The following is a 24,118-nucleotide window of genomic DNA, read 5'->3' as shown; positions in this document are numbered from 1 at the left end:
GTTTTGATCTGGGAACTAACAATTGGTAATCAGAGCTTCGGCGTGGAAGCAGCCAGCGTGTACGTATCTTCTCGGCGGAAGGAACTCATCGACGAGGATCGTGCAGTCCGGGGCGGAAGGTACTCGTCCAGGATGGGAGGAACTCATCCAGGGCGGAAAGAACACGCCCAGGACAGGAGGAACTCGTCCAGAAGCAGCCTGCATCAGCGATGGGGGACAAGACGAAGAGTCCAGTAGAAGCGTCCGGCGCCGCTAAATTACTTGCAGTGCCCGGGTCGCAGTACCCACGATTCGATCGTGAGAATTTCAAGGTCTGGCAGGTCTTGATGGAGTGCGCCCTCCGAGCCAATGAGTTGTGGGACGCCGTCGATCCCGGCGGTGATGCTTTCAAGAAAGATGGAGCAGAACATCGCAAGGATAGACAGGCAGCATCGGCAATTTACTCTGTGATGCCAATGGATGTCTTGCAGCATCTGATCTCAAAGGAAACAGCCAAAGAAGCATGGGACGCCCTGAAGGTTCTGTACGAGGGGCATGCTCGTGTGAAGCAGGCCAACCTGCAAACTATGTTGAGGAATTACGAGACACTGGTGATGGCTGATGATGAAACCGTAGAAGCGTTTGCGTCACGGGTGGTCACACTTGTCAACGGAATTCGTGCGCTTGGTGAAAATCTGACTGAAACATCTGTTGTCCGGAGATTCTTGCGCGTCGCGCCTCCTCGGTATATGCAGATCGTGACTACAATTGAGCAGTGCGTCGATTTGGCGACGCTTAGTATCGACGACCTAGTCGGGCGCTACAAGGCGCACGACGAACGTATGCGTTACAGCCAAGGAGATGCGAAGCATGATGAGCAAGTAATGCTCACCCTGGCACAGTGGCAAGCACTAAGCTTAAGGGAAAAGAAGGGAGGCAGCGAGGCATCCGGCAGCGGCTCGAAGCAGGACTGGGCACCACGAGATCAGAACAAGAAGGGCACCGGTGCCGACGGTGCTCCAAAGAAAAGGAAATTCGACAAGCGCAAGATAAAGTGCCACAATTGTGGCCTGATGGGGCACTTCAAGTCGGAGTGCCGGAAACCCGTAAAGGAGCGGGCGTATGTTGCCAAGAAAGGCGACAAGGATGACGATCCGGCGAACCTCCTGTTATGTGAGATATGCGAGTACACGAAGGATGACACGCAGCCAGAGGAAGTTGAGACCGTCACACTTGTGGAGAAAAAAGTATATCTCCATGAGGAAGAAGAGAAGAGGGCCGGCAATGTTTGGCTTGGACACAGGCGCTAGCAACCATATGACAGGGGACAGTGCACAGTTCTCTGAGTTGAGTGCAGCAGTCAACGGAACAGTCAGGTTTGGTGATGGCACGACGGTCCCAATCAAAGGTAAAGGGACTGTCATCTTCGAGTCAAAGAGTGGTGAGCATAAGGTGCTTACAGATGTGTATTACATCCCCCGTCTAAAGACAAACATTATCAGTCTAGGACAGCTTGAGGAGCGTGGGTGTAAAATTGTGCTCGAGGATGGATACCTATGGGGGTATGACCGTGATAGAAAACTGATGATGCGTGTGAAGCGGTCGAGGAACAGGCTGTATGTTTTGAACCTAGACCGTGCTGATCCGGTGTGTCTGTTGGCAAACTTTAATGAAGAAGCTTGGAGGTGGCACTCACGCTATGGGCATCTTAATTTCCATGCCCTACGGCAGCTCGGCCAGAAGAATATGGTACGAGGGCTGCCATGTATAGATCATGTTGATCAGCTGTGCAATGGCTGCCTTGTTGGCAAGCAGCGGCGAGCCGCGTTCCCGAGGGAGGCAAAGTTTAGAGCTTCCAAGGTACTGGAGCTTGTTCATGGTGACTTGTGTGGACCAATCACACCAGCGACTCCTGCAGGGAAGAAGTATTTCTTGCTGATTGTTGATAATTTCAGTCGGTACATGTGGCTAGTACTACTGAAGACCAAAGATGAGGCTTTGGAAGCTTTCAGGAAAATCAAGACTGCCGCTGAAGTGGAGTCAGAAGAGAAGCTCAAAGCGTTACGTACAGATCGTGGTGAGGAATTTAACTCTAATGAGTTCAAGGCATACTGTGAGAAACATGGCATTAAGCGGTACTTGACGGCACCCTATACTCCGCAGCAAAACGGTGTTGTGGAGCGCAGAAATCAGACCATAGTTGCAATGGCAAGAAGTATGCTGAAAAGCAAGAAATTGCCAGGAAAATTCTGGGGAGAAGCCGTGACTACCGCAGTGTATTTACTCAATAGAGCTCCGACGAAGAGTGTTGTCAGAAGAACGCCGTATGAAGCATGGTGCGGCAGAAAACCCACAGTCGATCACCTCCGCACGTTCGGATGCATAGCACATGTGAAGACCGTGGGAGGGCATGTTGGCAAGTTGGCGGACAGGAGCTCCCCAACTATCCTACTCGGTTATGAGGCCGGGTCCAAAGCATATCGAGTCTACAATCCCGTGACGAAGAAAGTGCAAGTGTCACGTGACATAGTATTTGATGAAGAAAAGGCATGGAATTGGGACGACGCAGTAGTAGCAGATCGCCCCACGCAAGGTGATGATATTTTCGTTGTGACATATAATCACATCAACCATGCAGGCCATGACCATGACGACGACGGGCACGGAGATGGCCATGATGTCGACGACGACGACGACGACCTAGGTGACGGTGCGCCGGCTACTCCATCAGCACAAACAAAAGTGCCAAGTTATGGGTCGCCAAGCTGCTCCTCACCGTGGGTGGACGATCCATGGTGGACTGAAGACGGCGACACAGGATCAGCTACTGGTGGTGCAGCACCTAGTGCCACGGTCGACACACAGCAGCCAACAATGTCCACAACAGTAGATGAAGACTCTCCAAGTTCAGTGGGACAAAGCACGGTGGCTGGGTCCCCTGAGCGGACTCCGGGAAGAGCAGCAACGCCGGTGAAACTCCGGCGAGTCCTAGAACTCTACCCTAAGGAGGCTCTTCGGAAGATCAATCCAGTGAGGATGAAAAAGGTCAGAAGGGAGTGTCTATTCATCACAGAAGAACCAGCCACGTTCGAGGAGGCGAATGAAGAAGAATCATGGCATAAAGCTATGGATGACGAGCTTGGTTCAATCCAGGATAATGACACATGGAGTCTTGTTAATCTTCCTGATGGGCACAAAGCAATAGGTCTCAAGTGGGTCTTCAAAGTTAAAAAGGACTCAGAGGGTGCCGTGGTGAAGCATAAGGCTCGTTTGGTAGCCAAAGGATATGTCCAGCAGTAGGGTGTAGATTTTGAAGAAGTATTTGCTCCAGTTGCACGAATGGAATCAGTACGGTTGTTGATTGCTCTAGCAGCCCAAGAAGCTTGGTTTTTACACCATATGGATGTGAAGTCTGCGTTTTTGAATGGAGAACTAGAGGAAGAAATGTACGTGAAGCAGCCCACCGGTTTTATCAAGAAGGGAGAAGAGCATAAAGTATTCAAATTGCATAAAGCTTTGTATGGCTTGCGGCAGGCACCTAGGGCATGGAATACCAAACTTGATAGCACCTTGATTTCACTCGGTTTTGTGAAGTGTCCGCTTGAGCACGCTATGTACAAGAGAGGCACCGGTTCAGACTGTCTCCTTATTGGCGTGTATGTAGATGATCTCTTGATCACAGGAGCTGATGAAAGGGAAATTGGAAGGTTCAAGAAGCAAATGAAGGAATTATTTAAAATGAGTGATCTGGGCTTGTTAAGCTATTACCTCGGGATCGAGGTGCGTCAAAGTAAAGACGGGATCACGTTGTGCCAGGAAGCATATGCCTTGAAGATCTTGCAGAATTGTGGCATGGAGGATTGTAATCCTTCGCAAACGCCTATGGAGGCGAGGCTGAAGTTGAGCAAGAGGAGCAAGGCGCCGACTGTTGATTCAACCGAGTACCGAAGTATTGTCGGAAGTTTACGATATCTTGTGAACACTAGGCCAGATTTGGCATACTCGGTTGGCATAGTAAGCAGGTACATGGAGAACCCTACCACTGAGCATTTGACTGTTGTGAAACAGATTTTGAGATATGTGAAAGGGACTCTGAAGTATGGCTGCAAGTACACAAGGAGGAAGGAAGACAAATCACTTCTAGTGGGCTATAGCGATAGTGACTTGGCAGGGGATGTAGATGACCGAAAGAGTACATCGGGCGTTCCATACTTTCTGGGAGAAAATCTGATCACTTGGTTATCGCAGAAGCAAAAGGTGGTTGCCCTCTCATCTTGTGAAGCCGAATACATTGCAGCGGCGACAGCGGCGTGTCAAGGAGTGTGGCTCAGTAGACTCCTTGCTGATTTGACGAACCGGCAGCCAGAACAACTAAAGCTTAGAGTTGATAACAAATCCACAATATCATTGTGCAAAAACCCCGTTCATCATGATCGTAGCAAGCAAATTGATATAAGGTACCATTACATCAGAGAATGTGTAGAAGAAGGCAAGGTGAAGGTGGATTATGTCAGCACTAAAGATCAACTCGCAGATATACTAACGAAGTCGTTGGGAAGACTGAAGTTTCAGGAGATGCGCCAGAAGATTGGAGTCGTGACTGTTAAGTAGTCGCATTTGTGCTTAGAGGGGTGAATGTGAGTTACAGCACATACTATATATTAGGCTGAATCGAGTTCGTCGAGTCTGTACAGGATAGCCGAAGTATAAGGTGATTCCTTAGTCGTTTTCCATCCAATCTCTAGGAGTTAAGTAGAGTCTTAAACCAGATTGACTTGTGGTCTGGGTCACGTCGTGTTGGGCAAGTTAGAAGGCTGTGTTGGACGTGAGGTCGGTTCATTGAGCCATATATATAAAGTAAAGGAAACGAGATTGAAAAGCTGTGAATTTGGGCAGCACCAAAACCATCGTCTCTGTCCTTATTTTTCTAAGCTAGCTACTTCACGTTTTGATCTGGGAACTAACAGTGGCTAATCTTGTTTCTTGTGTAACGCGACGCAACTGGCGTTACTATGTAGAGCTTCATGTTGTGAGAATAGTTCCAAGTTGGCCGTGTGATTTGGTTTACATTTTTGGTTGCATGCCGGTGTACAAAATAAAAGATGGCATTATGAAGTATTTTACATTGAATTCATGGACCGTGCATTGGTGACATTTTCTGTACGTTGAACATCATTATTTCACATCGCTCCCAAATTTTTAACGTCCTTTCGTCGGCTTCAAATTTCCTATGTTCTTGTTTGTAGAATTAGTGTGTGTTGTATCCATGCACATGCTAAGATGGCGGCGCTCTCTACTGATCAGCTGGCCGAGCGACACGGTGGAAGACTACCCGGAGAAGCATCCTGCCGCCGGCCGAGCGACGGGCCGGACGATGGCAACCTGGAGAAGCATCTTGCCTCTCTCTTCGTACCGCACTCTATCATCATTTCTTCGGAGTTGGTTGGGAGATTTTTTTTTGTTAAAAGAAGTTGACAGATGATAGAGGAAGATGCGGTAGAGATCTTATAGACAGTGGTAATTTGAGTAGTCTATCCACAATAAAATTACATTGCACGCAAAACAAAGCAAAACCGGATGGGTTGCTCGCATGCACGATATGTAACTTACCTCCATGCATCTTGTAAAATTACCTTCAAAGCCTTTTTACTTACGGTAGTTTTAGCCGGACATGCTCCTTCCTCCATAATGTAATTTTACCTTACAGTGTGCCATGCGTGGCTGTAGATGCATGGGCAGGCTGGGGTGAGGAATAAGAATTCCTCACCCAGGGTGACGAATAGCGCTATATATATGTATGTATGTATATATATATATATATATATATATATATATATATATATATATATATATATATATAGCTATTATATCACTGATTAGGTAGGCCCTTATATTATCACATGCAAACTATCTACTGCCTTGCCTGTAATTAGTGGCAGAGCGTGGCGAACAATCAGGGAACACGTCACGGACAGATGATGTTGAATTGGAGAAATTAAGAGATGAACGTCCCAATATATTATTAGTTTTAGCTTATGCTGAGTCGTCGTGAAGGGTTTTCACCAAGGGAGCTTCAAGTACATATAATATACATACAAAATGACTCACTGACAGATCGGAGTTGCAATATTCAATTTTGTGTAGCTAGTTATCTAATCACCAAAACGCTTTTGCCTCGCTTTTTAGATAAAGCAACAACCACAGTACAAATGACAACACAACTCCACATACACACACCAAGGCATGATACAATGATGTTGATGAACAGCCACACACCCTGCAAAAACTCCAAGAAAATAATAGGTGGGCAAACAGACCACCACTTGGAGTCGACGGAGCACTCAACCTTGGACAAACCACCACAAAAGAGATGAAACTGAATAACAACGAGCCAGGAACTCAAAATCGGCGCCTATAGGAAGGATACGACACTGGAACGCCATCCCCAACCGATCCAAAGGATCAGGGTTTCACACAGAGCGACAAGAACAAAGAGTAACCATGGTTGTGCCTTCAAGGAGGGGGCGATGCCCGTGGATGCCGCCACCGTTGACCTAGCTAACACCAGACTATGTTTTAACCCCCAACAAGCACCCTCCGCCTTTGGAACATGGAGCAGCCAGGTGCGAGACCACCTATCGCACCACCACCAGAGATCTTCGGACACCAACTACAACGCCGCCCACATGACCATGACAGTAAGCCATCAACCGAGCTATGAGCTTCTCCCATGAGCATCGCCGCTCCCCAGCATCCAAGACCGCCCCTCAACCGTCGCCACAGCGCTCAAACACCATCGACCGGCGAAGCAGCAAAAGGCCCCTCCTTCTGCCCCAAAACAAGATCCCTTGCAATCGGAAAGGTCCCGCTCACCGTTTACGCTGGCTGGGCTTTTCCCGGCTGCGCTGAGGGGGAAATGAGGTGTGGGAGAGACGGGAGAGACGAAGCAGGTTTTGCCCTCCGCTCGTGGGAGCAGAGCGGGCGAATCATATTTTTTTTCAAACCAACACTTCTTTTTGAAAAGGAGGAGGACCCCCGGCCTTTGCATCTGGGCGATGCATGCAACAACTCTATTAATTATTCACAAAGACCTTACGAAGAAATACAACAGTAAGTCTGAAGCCACCGTCTAGACAACAACTGTCGCTACTCCTATCCAGTTGATGCAGGGATGCTGATAGTCTGGGCCTAATACCAAACAAACCTTGCAGCCAAACCTAACATCTAAGATCTAAGGCTCCAACCAAGCCACTTGCCGGGTATGAGGCATGCATTGGTCCGGCGTGCTCTTAGAGGCCGCCACCGCCAACTGCCACCGTTCCATCTTCAGAGCTGTACTGACGCATCAACCTTGTCCGGTCTAGCTACCGTCGACGCCACCACGGAGCCAAACGTCACCACCTCCCTGCGCGCAAACTGCTGAGCACGTCGTGGTCGCCGCTGGTACACCTCAGCACCATGCCGCCACGTACCATCAGCCGACATAGCTTGAAGTCTTTGGAAGATCTGTCATGCGTAGCACCTGCCGAACAGGCATGACAAAGCGTAGCACCTGCCGAACAGGCATGACGAAAGCGTAGCACCTGTCGGCCAGGCATGACTTGACATTTCCACCGAAGCTCCGTGCAAGATGAAGCCGCTCCACCTCCTGCCTCTATCTTCCAGCGTTGCTCCAAAAATGATGCTCCCAAGAGAGAAACGACACCGCAATGCCACCATCGTCCGATCTGGAAGATCAGATCCTAAGGTTTCCTCCGGAGCAGTACGAGTGGGTCGACAGTAGTCACATGACGATGCCTTCATCAAGGTAACGATGCGGAACGCCGCCATCTCCCGCCATCAGCTCGGTTTTCACCAGCAACAACATGTCCCCGACTCGCAGCCGGTACAAGATGACAGATCCCGAGATCCGAACACCCAGCCTCAGGCCGACCACCTCTGACGGACGAGATGACCACCACCGCCGGCTGCACCGGTCAGAACATGATATGTTCGGAGGTACCGTCGACGAGACCACCAGGCCCTCCACGCTGCCGTCGCTGATCTGAAGGCAGCATGCATGCCACCACAGCCAAGCCGGCCGCCGCATACCGCAGCCGCCGCCGCCCGTGACTGGGCCGCACGCCGCGCCAAGCCGTCGCCATTCGAGGACGGGCGGCCTCTTGCTGCAGCCATCCGCCGAGCCGCAGATCCCAGATCGGCCGCACCACCGCACGCCTTGGGGTCGGCCACACCCCGGATACACACGAGAGAGGAGATCCCCGCCACCGCCGTCGGCCCCCGGGCTTAGCCCGACGGCGTCCTTCGGTGGCGGAGGAGGGAGAGGAGGAGGGAGTTCGCGGTGGCGGCGGCTAGGATTTTGGGCTCCGCCCGAGTCGCCCTAGGGGGAGGGCAACGCGGGGGCCAGTGTGATCTTTGCGGAGCCCAAGACTTGTATTCTGCTTTGTATTTTGCTTTCTGTAGGTGTTTAATTAAGACTACACAGAAACAACGCATCAAGTCATCAACCTATTATTTCTATAAATAGGATACTATATAGGACATACTTATGTTAGTATGAATAGTTCATCGTGATTCGTACTTCAATGCCATGTTGTCCAGTCAATATGATATAGAAATGACCACAAGGCGGTCATGGCGGACGATGGCGGCGTCTCTTGGCGTCGTTACCCTATTGAAGGCATCGTCGTAGCAATGTCGCCTCGCTCCTTTCGGCCTGCTCCAGGGGAAACCCTAGATCTGTTACCGGATCGGACGATGGTGACGTCTCGCGCCACGCTCCTTGCTGGAGGCATCGTTGTGGAGCAAGTGCTAACTCGAGTGCACAGGTGGTGGAGCGGCCTGGTTTCTAATGCATCATCGACGACGGGTCTCGGCGGCATGGCACAACGGAGTTTCAGCGACAGGTGCGTGTGGATGGACGCGTGCAGGATGGTGGCATTGTCTGGCGTCATGGTGACGTCGACGGTAGTATGGCCTCACGAGGTGAATGCATTGATCAGTACTGAAGATGGGACTGCGGAAGATGGAGGCAGCTGATCCTAGAGCGTGCCGGTTGGTACTCTCGTCTTGCTAGCGGGTAGCTTCATGAGGCCACCGGAATAGATGTTTGAAGGAAATATGCCCTAGAGGCAATAATAAAGTTATTATTTATTTCCTTATATCATGATAAATGTTTATTATTCATGCTAGAATTGTATCAACCGGAAACATAATACATGTGTGAATACATAGACAAACAGAGTGTCACTAGTATGCCTCTACTTGACTAGCTCGTTAATCAAAGATAGTTATGTTTCCTAACCATGAACAAAGAGTTGTTATTTGATTAACGGGATCACATCATTAGTTGAATGATCTGATTGACATGACCCATTCCATTAGCTTAGCACCCGATCGTTTAGTATGTTGCTATTGCTTTCTTCATGACTTATACATGTTCCTATGACTATGAGATTCTGCAACTCCCGTTTGCCGGAGGAACACTTTGTGTGCTACCAAACGTCACAACGTAACTGGGTGATTATAAAGGTGCTCTACAGGTGTCTCCAAAGGTACATGTTGGGTTGGCGTATTTCGAGATTAGGATTTGTCACTCCGATTATCGGAGAGGTATCTCTGGGCCCTCTCGGTAATGCACATCACATAAGCCTTGCAAGCATTGCAACTAATGAGTTAGTTGTGAGATGATGTATTACGGAACGAGTAAAGAGACTTGCCGGTGACGAGATTGAACTAGGTATTGAGATACCGACGATCGAATCTTGGGCAAGTAACATACCGATGACAAAGGGAACAACGTATGTTGTTATGCGGTCTGACCGATAAAGATCTTCGTAGAATATGTAGGAACCAATATGAGCATCCAGGTTCCACTATTGGTTATTGACCAGAGACGTGTCTCGGTCATGTCTACATTGTTCTCGAACCGTAGGGTCCGCATGTTTACGTTACGATGACAGTTTCATTATGAGTTTATGTATTTTGATGTACCGAAGGTTGTTCGGAGTCCCGGATGTGATCACGGACATGACGAGGAGTCTCGAAATGGTCGAGACATAAAGATCGATATATTGGACGACTATATTCGGACACCGGAAGTGTTCCGGGTGATTTCGGAGAAAACTGTAGTGCCGGAGGGATTACCGGAACCCCCCAGGGAAGTATTGGGCCTTAGTGGGCCTGAGGGGAGAGAGAGGGCAGCAGCCCAGGAGGTGGCGCCCCCCCATGGGGAGTCCGAATTGGACTAGGGAGGGGGGGCGGAGCCCCTCTTTCCCTCTCCCTCTCCCTCTCTTTCCTTCCCCCTCTTTCTTCCTAGTTGGACTAGGAAAGGGGAGTCCTACTCCCACTAGGAGGAGGACTCCCCCCTCCCTTTGGCGTGCCCCATAGGGCCGGCCGGCCTCCCCCCTTGCTCCTTTATATACGGAGGCAGGGGGCACCCTAGGACACACAAGTTGATCTTCGTGATCGTTCCTTAGCCGTGTGCGGTGCCCCCCTCCACCATATTCCACCTCGGTCATATTGTAGCAGTGCTTAGGCGAAGCCCTGCGACGGTTGAACATCAAGATCGTCACCACGCCGTCGTGCTGACGGAACTCCTCCCCGAAGCTTTGCTGGATCGGAGCCCGGGGAGCGTCATCGAGCTGAACGTGTGCCAAGAACTCGGAGGTACCGGAGTAACGGTGCTTGGATCGGTTGGACCGGGAAGACGTACGACTACTTCCTCTATGTTGCATCAACGCTTCCGCTTCGGTCTACGAGGGTACGTAGACAACACTCTCCCCTCTCGTTGCTATGCATCACCATGATCTTGCGTGTGCGTAGGAATTTTTTTGAAATTACTATGTTCCCCAATAGTGGCATCCGAGCCTAGGTTTTATGGTTTGATGTTATATGCACGAGTAGAACACAAGTGAGTTGTGGGCGATATAAGTCATACTGCTTACCAGCATGTCATACTTTGGTTCGGCGGTATTGTTGGATGAAGCGGCCCGGACCGACATTACGCGTACGCTTACGCGAGACTGGTTCTACCGCCGTGCTTTGCACACAGGTGGCTAGCGGGTGTCACTTTCTCCAACTTTAGTTGAACCAAGTGTGGCTACGTCCGGTCCTTGCGAAGGTTAAAACAGCACCAACTTGACAAACTATCGTTGTGGTTTTGATGCGTAGGTAAGATTGGTTCTTGCTTAAGCCCGTAGCAGCCACATAAAACTTGCAACAACAAAGTAGAGGACGTCTAACTTGTTTTTGCAGGGCATGTTGTGATGTGATATGGTCAAGACATGATGCTAAATTTTATTGTATGAGATGATCATGTTTTGTAACCGAGTTATCGGCAACTAGCAGGAGCCATATGGTTGTCGCTTTATTGTATGCAATGCAATCGCGCTGTAATGCTTTACTTTATCACTAAGCGGTAGCGATAGTCGTGGAAGCATAAGATTGGCAAGACGACAACGATGCTACGATGGAGATCAAGGTGTCGCGCCGGTGACGATGGTGATCATGACGGTGCTTCGGAGATGGAGATCACAAGCACAAGATGATAATGGCCATATCATATCACTTATATTGATTGCATGTGATGTTTATCTTTTATGCATCTTATCTTGCTTTGATTGACGGTAGCATTATAAGATGATCTCTCACTAAATTTCAAGATAAAAGTGTTCTCCCTGAGTATGCACCGTTGCCAAAGTTCGTCGTGCCCAGACACCACGTGATGATCGGGTGTGATAAGCTCTACGTCCATCTACAACGGGTGCAAGCCAGTTTTGCACACGCAGAATACTCGGGTTAAACTTGACGAGCCTAGCATATGCAGATATGGCCTCGGAACACTGAGACCGAAAGGTCGAGCGTGAATCATATAGTAGATATGATCAACATATTGATGTTCACCATTGAAAACTACTCCATTTCACGTGATGATCGGTTATGGTTTAGTTGATTTGGATCACGTGATCACTTAGAAGATTAGAGGGATGTTTTTCTAAGTGGGAGTTCTTAAGTAATATGATTAATTGAACTTAAATTTATCATGAACTTAGTACCTGATAGTATCTTGCTTGTTCATGTTGATTGTAGATAGATGGCCCGTGCTGTTGTTCCGTTGAATTTTAATGCGTTCCTTGAGAAAGCAAAGTTGAAATATGATGGTAGCAATTACACGGACTGGGTCCGTAACTTGAGGATTATCCTCATTGCTGCACAGAAGAGTTACGTCCTGGAAGCACCGCTAAGTGCCAAGCCTGCTACAGGAGCAACACCAAATGTTATGAACGTCTGGCAGAGCAAAGCTGATGACTACTCGATAGTTCAATGTGCCATGCTTTACGGCTTAGAACCGGGTCTTCAACGATGTTTTGAACGTCATGGAGCATATGAGATGTTTCAGGAGTTGAAGTTAATATTTAAAGCAAATGCCCGGATTGAGAGATATGAAGTCTCCAATAAGTTCTATAGCTGCAAGATGGAGGAGAATAGTTCTGTCAGTGAACATATACTCAAAATGTCTGGGTATCATAATCACTTGACTCAACTGGGAGTTAATCTTCCTGTTGATAGTGTCATTGACAGAGTTCTCCAATCACTGCCACCAAGCTACAAGAGCTTCGTGATGAACTATAACATGCAAGGGATGAATAAGACGATTCCCGAGCTCTTCGCAATGCTAAAGGCTGCGGAGGTAGAAATCAAGAAGGAGCATCAAGTGTTGATGGTCAATAAGACCGTCAGTTTCAAGAAAAAGGGCAAAGGGAAGAAGAAGGGGAACTTCAAGAAGAACAGCAAACAAGTTGCTGCTCAGGAGAAGAAACCCAAATCTGGACCTAAGCCTGAAACTGAGTGCTTCTACTGCAAGCAGACTGGACACTGGAAGCGGAATTGTCCCAAGTATTTGGCGGATAAGAAGGATGGCAAGGTGAACAAAGGTATATGTGATATACATGTTATTGATGTGTACCTTACTAGAGCTCGCAGTAGCACCTGGGTATTTGATACTGGTTCTGTTGCTAATATTTGCAACTCGAAACAGGGACTACGGATTAAGCGAACACTAGCAAAGGACGAGGTGACGATGCGCGTGGGAAATGGTTCCAAAGTCGATGTGATCGCGGTCGGCACGCTACCTCTACATCTACCTTCCGGATTAGTTTTAGACCTAAATAATTGTTATTTGGTGCCAGCGTTGAGCATGAACATTATATCTGGATCTTGTTTGATGCGAGATAGTTATTCATTTAAATCAGAGAATAATGGTTGTTCTATTTATATGAGTAATATCTTTTATGGTCATGCACCCTTGAAGAGTGGTCTATTTTTGATGAATCTCGATAGTAGTGATACACATATTCATAATGTTGAAGACAAAAGATGCAAAGTTGATAATGATAGTGCAACTTATTTGTGGCACTGCTGTTTAGGTCATATCGGTGTAAAGCGCATGAAGAAACTCCATACTGATGGACTTTTGGAACCACTTGATTATGAATCACTTGGTACTTGCGAACCGTGCCTCATGGGCAAGATGAGTAAAACACCGTTCTCCGGTACTATGGAGAGAGCAACAGATTTGTTGGAAATCATACATACAGATGTATGTGGTCCGATGAATGTTGAGGCTCGTGGCGGATATCATTATTTTCTCACCTTCACAGATGATTTAAGCAGATATGGGTATATCTACTTAATGAAGCATAAGTCTGAAACATTTGAAAAGTTCAAAGAATTTCAGAGTGAAGTTGAAAATCACCGTAACAAGAAAATAAAGTTTCTACGATCTGATCGTGGAGGAGAATATTTGAGTTACGAGTTTGGTCTACATTTGAAACAATGCGGAATAGTTTCGCAGCTCACGCCACCCAGAACACCACAACGTAATGGTGTGTCCGAACGTCGTAATCGTACTTTACTTGATATGGTGCGATCTATGATGTCTCTTACAGACTGCTATCGTTTTGGGGTTATGCTTTAGAGACGGTCGCATTCACGTTAAATAGGGCACCATCAAAATCCGTTGAGATGACGCCTTATGAACTATGGTTTGGAAAGAAACCAAAGTTGTCGTTTCTTAAAGTTTGGGGTTGTGATGCTTATGTGAAAAAGCTTCAACCTGATAAGCTCGAACCCAAATCGGAGAAATGTGTCTTCATAGGATACCCAAAGGAGACTGTTGGGTACACCTTCTATCACAGATCCGAAGGCAAGACATTCGTTGCTAAAAATGGATCCTTTCTAGAGAAGGAGTTTCTCTCGATAGAAGTGAGTGAGAGGAAAGTAGAACTTGATGAGGTAACTGTACCTGCTCCCTTATTGGAAAGTAGTACATCACAGAAACCGGTTTCTGTGACACCTAAACCAATTAGTGAGGAAGTTAATGATGATGATCATAGAACTTCAGATCAAGTTACTACCGAACCTCGTAGATCAAACAGAGCAAGATCCGCACCAGAGTGGTACGGTAATCCTGTTCTGGAAGTCATGCTACTAGATCATGATGAACCTACAAACTATGAAGAAGCGATGGTGAGCCCAGATTCCGCGAAATGGCTTGAAGCCATGAAATCTGAGATGGGATCCATGTATGAGAACAAAGTATGGACTTTGGTTGATTTGCCCGATGATCGGCAAGCAATTGAGAATAAATGGATCTTCAAGAAGAAGACTGACGCTGACGGTAATGTTACTGTCTACAAAGCTCGACTTGTTGCAAAAGGTTTTTGACAAGTTCAAGGGATTGACTATGATGAGACCTTCTCACCCGTAGCGATGCTTAAATCTGTCTGAATCATGTTAGCAATTGTCGCATTTTATGATTATGAAATTTGGCAAATGGATGTCAAAACTGCATTCCTGAATGGATTTCTGGAAGAAGAGTTGTATATGATGCAACCAGAAGGTTTTGTCGATCCAAAGGGAGCTAACAAAGTGTGCAAGCTCCAGCGATCCATTTATGGACTGGTGCAAGCCTCTCGGAGTTGGAATAAGCGCTTTGATAGTGTGATCAAAGCATTTGGTTTTATACAGACTTTTGGAGAAGCCTGTATTTACAAGAAAGTGAGTGGGAGCTCTGTAGCATTTCTGATATTATATGTGGATGACATATTACTAATTGGAAATGATATAGAATTTCTGGATAGCATAAAGGGATACTTGAATAAGAGTTTTTCAATGAAAGACCTCGGTGAAGCTGCTTACATATTAGGCATTAAGATCTATAGAGATAGATCAAGACGCTTAATTGGACTTTCACAAAGCACATACCTTGACAAAGTTTTGAAGAAGTTCAAAATGGATCAAGCAAAGAAAGGGTTCTTGCCTGTATTACAAGGTGTGAAGTTGAGTAAGACTCAATGCCCGACCACTGCAGAAGATAGAGAGAAAATGAAAGATGTTCCCTATGCTTCAGCCATAGGCTCTATCATGTATGCAATGCTGTGTACCAGACCTGATGTGTGCCTTGCTATAAGTCTAGCAGGGAGGTACCAAAGTAATCCAGGAGTGGATCACTGGACAGCGGTCAAGAACATCCTGAAATACCTGAAAAGGACTAAGGATATGTTTCTCATTTATGGAGGTGACAAAGAGCTCATCGTAAATGGTTACGTTGATGCAAGCTTTGACGCTGATCCAGACGATTCTAAATCGCAAACCGGATACGTGTTTACATTAAACGGTGGAGCTGTCAGTTGGTGCAGTTCTAAACAAAGCGTCGTGGCGGGATCTACGTGTGAAGCGGAATACATAGCTGCTTCGGAAGCAGCAAATGAAGGAGTCTGGATGAAGGAGTTCATATCCGATCTAGGTGTCATACCTAGTGCATCGGGTCCAATGAAAATCTTTTGTGACGATACTGGTGCAATTGCCTTGGCAAAGGAATCCAAATTTCACAAGAGAACCAAACACATCAAGAGACGCTTCAATTCCATCCGGGATCTAGTCCAGGTGGGAGACATAGAGATTTGCAAGATACATACGGATCTGAATGTAGCAGACCCATTGACTAAGCCTCTTCCACGAGCAAAACATGATCAGCACCAAGGCTCCATGGGTGTTAGAATCATTACTATGTAATCTAGATTATTGACTCTAGTGCAAGTGGGAGACTGAAGGAAATATGCCCTAGAGGCAATAATAAAGTTATTATTTATTTCCTTATATCATGATAAATGTTTATTATCCATGCTAGAATTGTATTAACCGGAAACATAATACATGTGTGAATACATAGACAAACAGAGTGTCACTAGTATGCCTCTACTTGACTAGCTTGTTAATCAAAGATGGTTATGTTTCCTAACCATGAACAAAGAGTTGTTATTTGATTAACGGGATCACATCATTAGTTGAATGATCTGATTGACATGACCCATTCCATTAGCTTAGCACCCGATCGTTTAGTATGTTGCTATTGCTTTCTTCATGACTTATACATGTTCCTATGACTATGAGATTATGCAACTCCCGTTTGCCGGAGGAACACTTTGTGTGCTACCAAACATCACAACGTAACTGGGTGATTATAAAGGTGCTCTACAGGTGTCTCCAAAGGTACATGTTGGGTTGGCGTATTTCGAGATTAGGATTTGTCACTCCGATTGTCGGAGAGGTATCTCTGGGCCCTCTCGGTAATGCACATCACATAAGCCTTGCAAGCATTGCAACTAATGAGTTAGTTGTGAGATGATGTATTACGGAACGAGTAAAGAGACTTGCCGGTGACGAGATTGAACTAGGTATTGAGATACCGACGATCGAATCTCGGGCAAGTAACATACCGATGACAAAGGGAACAACGTATGTTGTTATGCGGTATGACCGATAAAGATCTTCGTAGAATATGTAGGAACCAATATGAGCATCCAGGTTCCTCTATTGGTTATTGACCAGAGACGTGTCTCGGTCATGTCTACATTGTTCTCGAACCGTAGGGTCCGCACGCTTAACGTTACGATGACAGTTTCATTATGAGTTTATGTATTTTGATGTACCGAAGGTTGTTCGGAGTCCCGGATGTGATCACGGACATGACGAGGAGTCTCGAAATGGTCGAGACATAAAGATCGATATATTGGACGACTATATTCGGACACCGGAAGTGTTCCGGGTGATTTCGGAGAAAACCGGAGTGCCGAAGGGGTTGCCGGAACCCCTCGGGGAAGTATTGGGCCTTAGTGGGTCTGAGGGGAGAGAGAGGGCAGCAGCCCAGGAGATGGCGCGCCCCCCCATGGGGAGTCCGAATTGGACTAGGGAGGGGGGCGCGGCCCCTCTTTCCCTCTCCCTCTCCCTCTCTTTCCTTCCCCCTCTTTCTTCCTAGTTGGACTAGGAAAGGGGAGTCCTACTCCCACTAGGAGGAGGACTCCCCCCTCCCTTTGGCGCGCCCCATAGGGCCGGCCGGCCTCCCCCCTTGCTCCTTTATATACGGAGGCAGGGGGCACCCTAGGACACACAAGTTGATCTTCGTGATCGTTCCTTAGCCGTGTGCGGTGCCCCCCTCCACCATATTCCACCTCGGTCATATTGTAGCAGTGCTTAGGCGAAGCCCTGCGACGGTTGAACATCAAGATCGTCACCACGCCGTCGTGCTGACGGAACTCCTCCCCGAAGCTTTGCTGGATCGGAGCCCGGGGAGCGTCATCGAGCTGAACGTGTGCCAAGAACTCGGAGGTACCGGAGTAATGGTGCTTGGATCGGTTGGACTGGGAAGACGTACGACTACTTCCTCTATGTTGCATCAACGCTTCCGCTTCGGTCTACGAGGGTACGTAGACAACACTCTCCCCTCTCGTTGCTATGCATCACCATGATCTTGCGTGTGCGTAGGAAATTTTTTGAAATTACTACGTTCCCCAACAATGTTATCTGTTGATATGCGGTCAGGCACGTCACCAAGTGTAGTGGCAGTAGTGGTCAGGCTAGTGTCTTTGGTTTGATCATTGTATTTGGTTTGTTTGGCTATGTGGAATAATATAATATAATGGATGTGTGCATTGGTTGATGTAGAGATCGGAGGTATATATTCCTCCTTTTTGAAAAAAAACAAGGGTAATTATCCGCACAATTGTGTGAGACACAAGCAAGTTTTCATTATTATAAAAACAAATAATGAAGGGGTCATGTTCTTTTTAGCATCTATGATATTAAAGCCTTTCTCATACCGATTGATGCCCAATTGAATCCCACATTCGAAACCAAGGCTCCAAAGAAGAATTAGTAAGGGGTCCAAACTTAATTTATATAAAACAATGTGTCTACTATGAAATTTGATTATCTTGGTCGAAACAATGCCTAGTTAATTTGGATATATACATAAACACTATTCTGATCACGGGATCAGAATAATATTCTGATCACAACCTGACCTGCCCCGCTAGTAGTACGTAGAACTTCCTTGTGAACTAGGTTGAACTTCCGCCAACATTGTCCAAAGGTGGCTTGCGATATACTGTTTGAAAGCTATGGACACCAATATCATGATCCAACTTAAATTTTTGGCAAAATATAAGCGGTTTAAGAGCAGTTTTGAAAACCGTTTTTTCTTCACACAAAAAACGTGAATCGTATTTTCGATCGCATTTCTAAACCGTTTATTGGAATGAGGCATATAATATGGCGTTGGAAAGCTGCTGCAAAACCAATCCTTCCACATGTTGAAAGTTTTCTCTAATTCCCTATGGTTAAAGAGTAATTTGAAAAAATGAAAAATTTCGTAAACCAAACGGCTGAGTTCGTATTTTCAATGTCATTTTTAAATGGATAGTCCAATTGAGGCATATGATATGGCGTTGGAAAGTTTATGAAAATGTGCTACTTTTTCATGTTAAAAGGTTATTCTAATTTTGAATGGTTTAAATGTAATTTAGAAAACGATACAAGTTCCACCGAGTTCGTATTTTCGAGCTAACATTTAAACCGTGCTTCCGAATGCAGCAAATGATATGGCGTTGGAAAGCTTGAGCAAATGCGAAACTTTTTTGTATGTATTGTTTCTCCCAATTCCTTACAGTTTTAAGTCAGTTTTGAAAATGGATAAAAACGTATTTTCCCCGTAATTTCTACAAACTTTAACGGAAAGGCGCAAATAATATACCGTTGAAAAGCTACGGAAAATGCGAAACTTTTTCATGTTGATGGTTTTCTCTGATTCCTAGCCGTTTTCAAGTAATTGCGAAAATGGCGAGATCATTCGTTCTGCCTTTATCGCGAAACTGATTCTTCGAAAATGCACCGCGTGAAGAACCTGAACTTCTCGGCACGTGTACCTGAACTTCACTCTGTTTTTTCACGTTCTTTTCTTGCTCGTAGCTCTTCATCTACTGCTCGTAACTCTCCATCCACTCACTGGAATTGAGCAAGTGATATACCGATGGAAAGCTATTGTAAACACGCAACTTTCCCGTGTTGATCATTTTTTCATACTCACGATGATTTTAAAAGTTTTTCATCTCAAATTCATTCACTATAGTAGTTAAACTTCGTTCTGTTTTCACGTTGAACTTCTGTGATGTATTTTCCTTTGTAATTTTCTCATCCATTTCGTCAGTGTTACACAAATGATACTCTTTTTGTACAAACCTCTCTCACAATATTTTTTTAACTTTCTTCGATCGAGGACTTGAACTTACACAGATGATATTCCTGTTGTTTTGAAGTAAATTAGAGAAATGGCGAGATCATGATTTTTTCCTTCATTGCGAATGGAAATGCACTGCGTGAAGTACTTGAACTTCACGGGCATTTCTGTTTGAACCTCACTCTGTTTTTGACGTGCTATTTTTTGCACTGTGTGAAGTAGTTGAACTTCTCGGGCATGTCTGTTTGAAATTCACTCTGCTTTACTTTATTGTAATTTTTTATACGAAACACACACCATGCAGTACGTGAACTTCTGGTTATTATCACTTCGAACTTCTCTCTGGTTTGAGAGAATTATTTTAAAACCCAAAAACAACATTTTTTACGTATTTTGGACATCTAAATACACGGTGAACCTCTCTCACAAGAATTATTTGAACTTTTCCTCACCGAGCACTTGAACTTCTAGCAACCATTTTTTCGTTTATGCGTTGTTTTTAAAAGTACAAAAAATGGCATTGTGTATTTTATTTTTTGAACGGGTAAATCCTAGGTTTTAATAAACTCCGAACTTCTCTATTATTTCAATATGAACTTTACCTTTTTATATTTTTTAGTAAAGAATTGTATTCGATTTTTATATGGAAAAAATCGAACATCGAAATACAAGGTGAACTTCTCTCGCAAGAATTTTTGAACTTTCCTGGACAAAGCACTTGAACTTCTTTCAACAAACCTTTTAAGCTTTTGTTTTTCTATACTTTTATTCTCACGTGAAATGCATTCCTTGTAGTACCTGAACTTCTCATTGTTTTCACTATGAACTTCTGTCGCATTTTTGTGTATACAACGAATTACATGTAATTGATGGTCGAACGTCATTTTTGCCATTTTAAAACATGTAATTGGAGGTCGGACGTCCTGCAATATAAATTCTGAACCATGCACGGAGGTGCACGTGAACTTCTTGCAACAAATCTGAGTTTTTTTTCATACTTCGAACTTCTCTGTTATTTTAAATTGAACTTCTTAGTCTTATTTCTTAGAAAAAAAATATGTTTTCAAATATATCAACATTTTTTTAAATTGAACCTCATACTTTTATTTTTCCTACAAATGGAAAGAATTTGAGTTTTTTGTAAACATCAAACTACTCTTTTTATTTTAATGTGAACTTCTTTAATTTTATTCTTTAGTAGTGAAATAAAACCTGTGTTTTTTTATAAATATCGAACTTCTCTATTTTTACAATTTGGAATTCTTAGTTTATTTGAATACTTTCTTTTTCCATTTTTTTAAACCGTAAAACAATGTTCTTTTTATAAAAAAATATCAAAGTCATGTGTTATGTTAATTTGAACTTCTAGCTTTTCTTCAGATACAAAAATTTCTGATTTTTTTTATAAACTTCGACCTGCTATGTATCTCAAATTTGAACTTCTTGGTTTAGTTTCAGAGACGGAAAAAATTGTCTACTGTTTTATTTTTTAACTTATAGGCATTTTGGGCTTGTGTGAACTTCTAGAGTGTATTTTTGTCCAAAGTTACACACACACATAATAGAACACACACCCACACACTAATGCTCACATGTTGTAATTTTGTTTTGAAGTGAATTTCTAGACTTAAATTTTGTTTATGCTCTTTTAAATTTATTTGTCACTCCAAGTTCTAAAAAATCGCAAATCTCCCATGTTTTTCCTTGCATGTTTAAATAGTTTGAACTTGTTGAGATACACATAATACACTTGACCTTCTCGAACACAACAGTTTGACCTTCACAAATAAAAATTTAAACCATTGTCAGCGACCACAACAAAACATTGAAATTTTTTCATCTTTTATATTTGAACCTCTAGGCTTTTTCTAAAAATGGGAGTGAGCGACCACAACAAAATAAACTTTATCTCTGTACTACTTCTTGATGAATGAATTTTTTATTCCATATGCATCTTCTAGGCAGGATGCATTCTGCCTCAAAAACAATGTCTGTTGAACTTTTTGGGTGGAACTCGTTGAACTTCTAGATTATTAAAAAAGCATGCCCTTTTTAGTTCTCGGTCAATATGATTTTTTAGGAAAGGTACTTAGTATACGAATAAAAATTATCCACACTGGGACAGAATGTTCTTAGTTCAGGAACAAAACATTACTTCACATAGGAACACAAATTTATTCACATAGGGAACAAATGTCGTTACACTTTCTACTTTTGCCGGGAAATAGATGAACTACGAAGAAGCCTATCTCTCTCACTTGAGTAAATGGTTCATACAAAATGTTCTAGTGTGATCTATCTAAACAAGAACAGCAGGAACAAATTTCACACTGCGTCCATGTACACTTTTGAAGATGAGTTGCACTAGCATTAATCAAGTTGGCCTGTTGAAAATCAAACACAATGGACTGCAGCCATGTTAATTACTACTGAAAATTGTAAGCCATACAAATTACTACATAAACTGGTCAAGCACAATCGACCGTGTGCATCCATATTAACTTATTTTATGGAATAAACATAGGCAGCTTAGAGGCATACTTTTTGTTCTTACTGATGACCTACAGAGCATGTAGGGAAAGATCTAGGGGAAGGACTAATCAAACTTGAAATAGAAGTGAACCAAGTAGTAGTAACGCTCCAACACCCCACCAACGCCAAACAATTCCTAACCTATTTAGTACTGACCCAAAACCTATTTTGTATTTTTTTTCTCTATTCATTATTTATCAGTAAGATGAATTCTTCCCAAAATCCAATGATTAAACTCTCTAGACTATAATCTTTTAACTTCCAGAATACTTTAAAAAATACGTACTTCTTTAGATGAATGTAAACAGAGAAGTTCGCACTTACTGTTTTCTGGAATTGCATAAAATTCTATTTTTTAGTGGACACTTACAAAAAGTGGAGCATCAGACAAAAAATGCCAATTGTTAGTGGCAGCTTGAAATAAAACAAGAAACAAACATGGGGATGAAGATTTTATTGTTGGTGCTTCATACGAATGAAACCACCTGCTTCTTGAATTACTTCATCAACAGGAGAACACATCAGACTTGGCTGCATCCTTCCTCATCGTGTTTTTTCTAGATTTTGGTGAAGTTCAAATTTGGCCTCCCGATTGTAGTAGCATAGCAGGTCAAGCATCCAACAACCATCTTGCTGAAATAACATGGGTGAAAAATGACAAAAGGGTACAAAATCAAATGTACAAGGTGGGGACGACGAACGCTGCTGCAGTAATTTCCACAAGCTGTGGCTGTTGTACCTTCAGGGGCTGTGCACTTGAACGGCCAGAGGTGGCTGCAATGAACGCCCTTGGTGCTGCGGCTGTGGAGCCCCACCGGGAGGAGGCTGCGCGGCAGCGGTGGAGCCTCGCCTGGGCCAACCTAACTAGTCAGGGGTTTCGTCTGGACTGCTAGCAGGAGAGGGGCATGGCAGGAGGAGACCTGCATGGCACGGACGAGGCGGGGATCAAGAGTAGCTCGAGGATGGAAAGGGAGGTAAAGATAGAGAAGTTCAGGGGGCGAAGGGTCACCGGGGGCGACACACTGGTGCGAGAAGGCACGGCGGCGCTCGGACGGTGCACGGCTGCCGGAAGGAAGACGGCATTCGGCGGCAGCGAGGCATCTGGCGACGACCACAATCGGGCGGGGGGTCGCGGAGAGGCTCTCGTTGGTGATTGGATCCCGGTGGTGGCACGGCGGCGCGGGGGTCTGGGGAGGGCGGGTTGCGGCGGGGCGTGCGGGGAGGGCGCACGGCGCCAGGGGGCTCGTGGCAGCGGGGGTTCCGGCGAGGGCGCGCGCGGCGGCGGGTTCCGGCGAGGGCATGTGCGGCGGCGGGATTCGAGGGCGGCGGCGGGATGAGGCGCTCGGGGGAGGAGAGGTTGCGGGAGGGTTGGGGGTCGGGGCAGCGGTGTTTTTTTTCTTTTCCCTGACGATTCAGAGTTCGGGAGGATGTTGTGTATATATATATATATATATATATATATATATATATATATATATATATATATATATATATATATATATATATATATATATATGTATGTATGTATGTATGTATGTATGTATATATATATAGGCTGTTTGGCACACCTAGGTGCCTGGGCACCTAGCCTAGATGTCGTTCAATTGCATCGTGATTGTGTTGTGATGATGGATATGTGGGTTATTAGATTTGATCCGTTAACAAATAAGATGATATTTTAATTTATATCTTTGTCGAAAAAAACTTTCCATACTTGTTTGCATGGCTCTCATGCGTGTAAATTATGTCAATAAATTACCTACCATAGATGTTTGCATGACGTACTTTATATGGAAACAGGGCCGGTCCTGAGATTTTGGGGGCCCGGGGCGAAACTAAAACTAGGGGCCCTTAGTATATAGAGTATGGCATCCGTGAAGAGTTATCAACCAAGATTAGAGTTTTAAATAACCAGTTATAGCTCTGCTATAGCGGTTTGAGAAGGGTGCTGTCAAATGGTGTTCATGTAATTGTTGTCCAGTGAAGTTATTAAATAGCCGGTTATAGCCTCGCTCTAGCTGATTTGAAGAA

Source organism: Triticum urartu, chromosome 7A (genome assembly GCF_056163025.1).
Source record: "Triticum urartu cultivar PI428250 chromosome 7A, HENAU_Tu73, whole genome shotgun sequence".
Lineage (NCBI taxonomy): Eukaryota > Viridiplantae > Streptophyta > Magnoliopsida > Poales > Poaceae > Triticum > Triticum urartu.
This window is presented reverse-complemented; position numbering follows the sequence as displayed.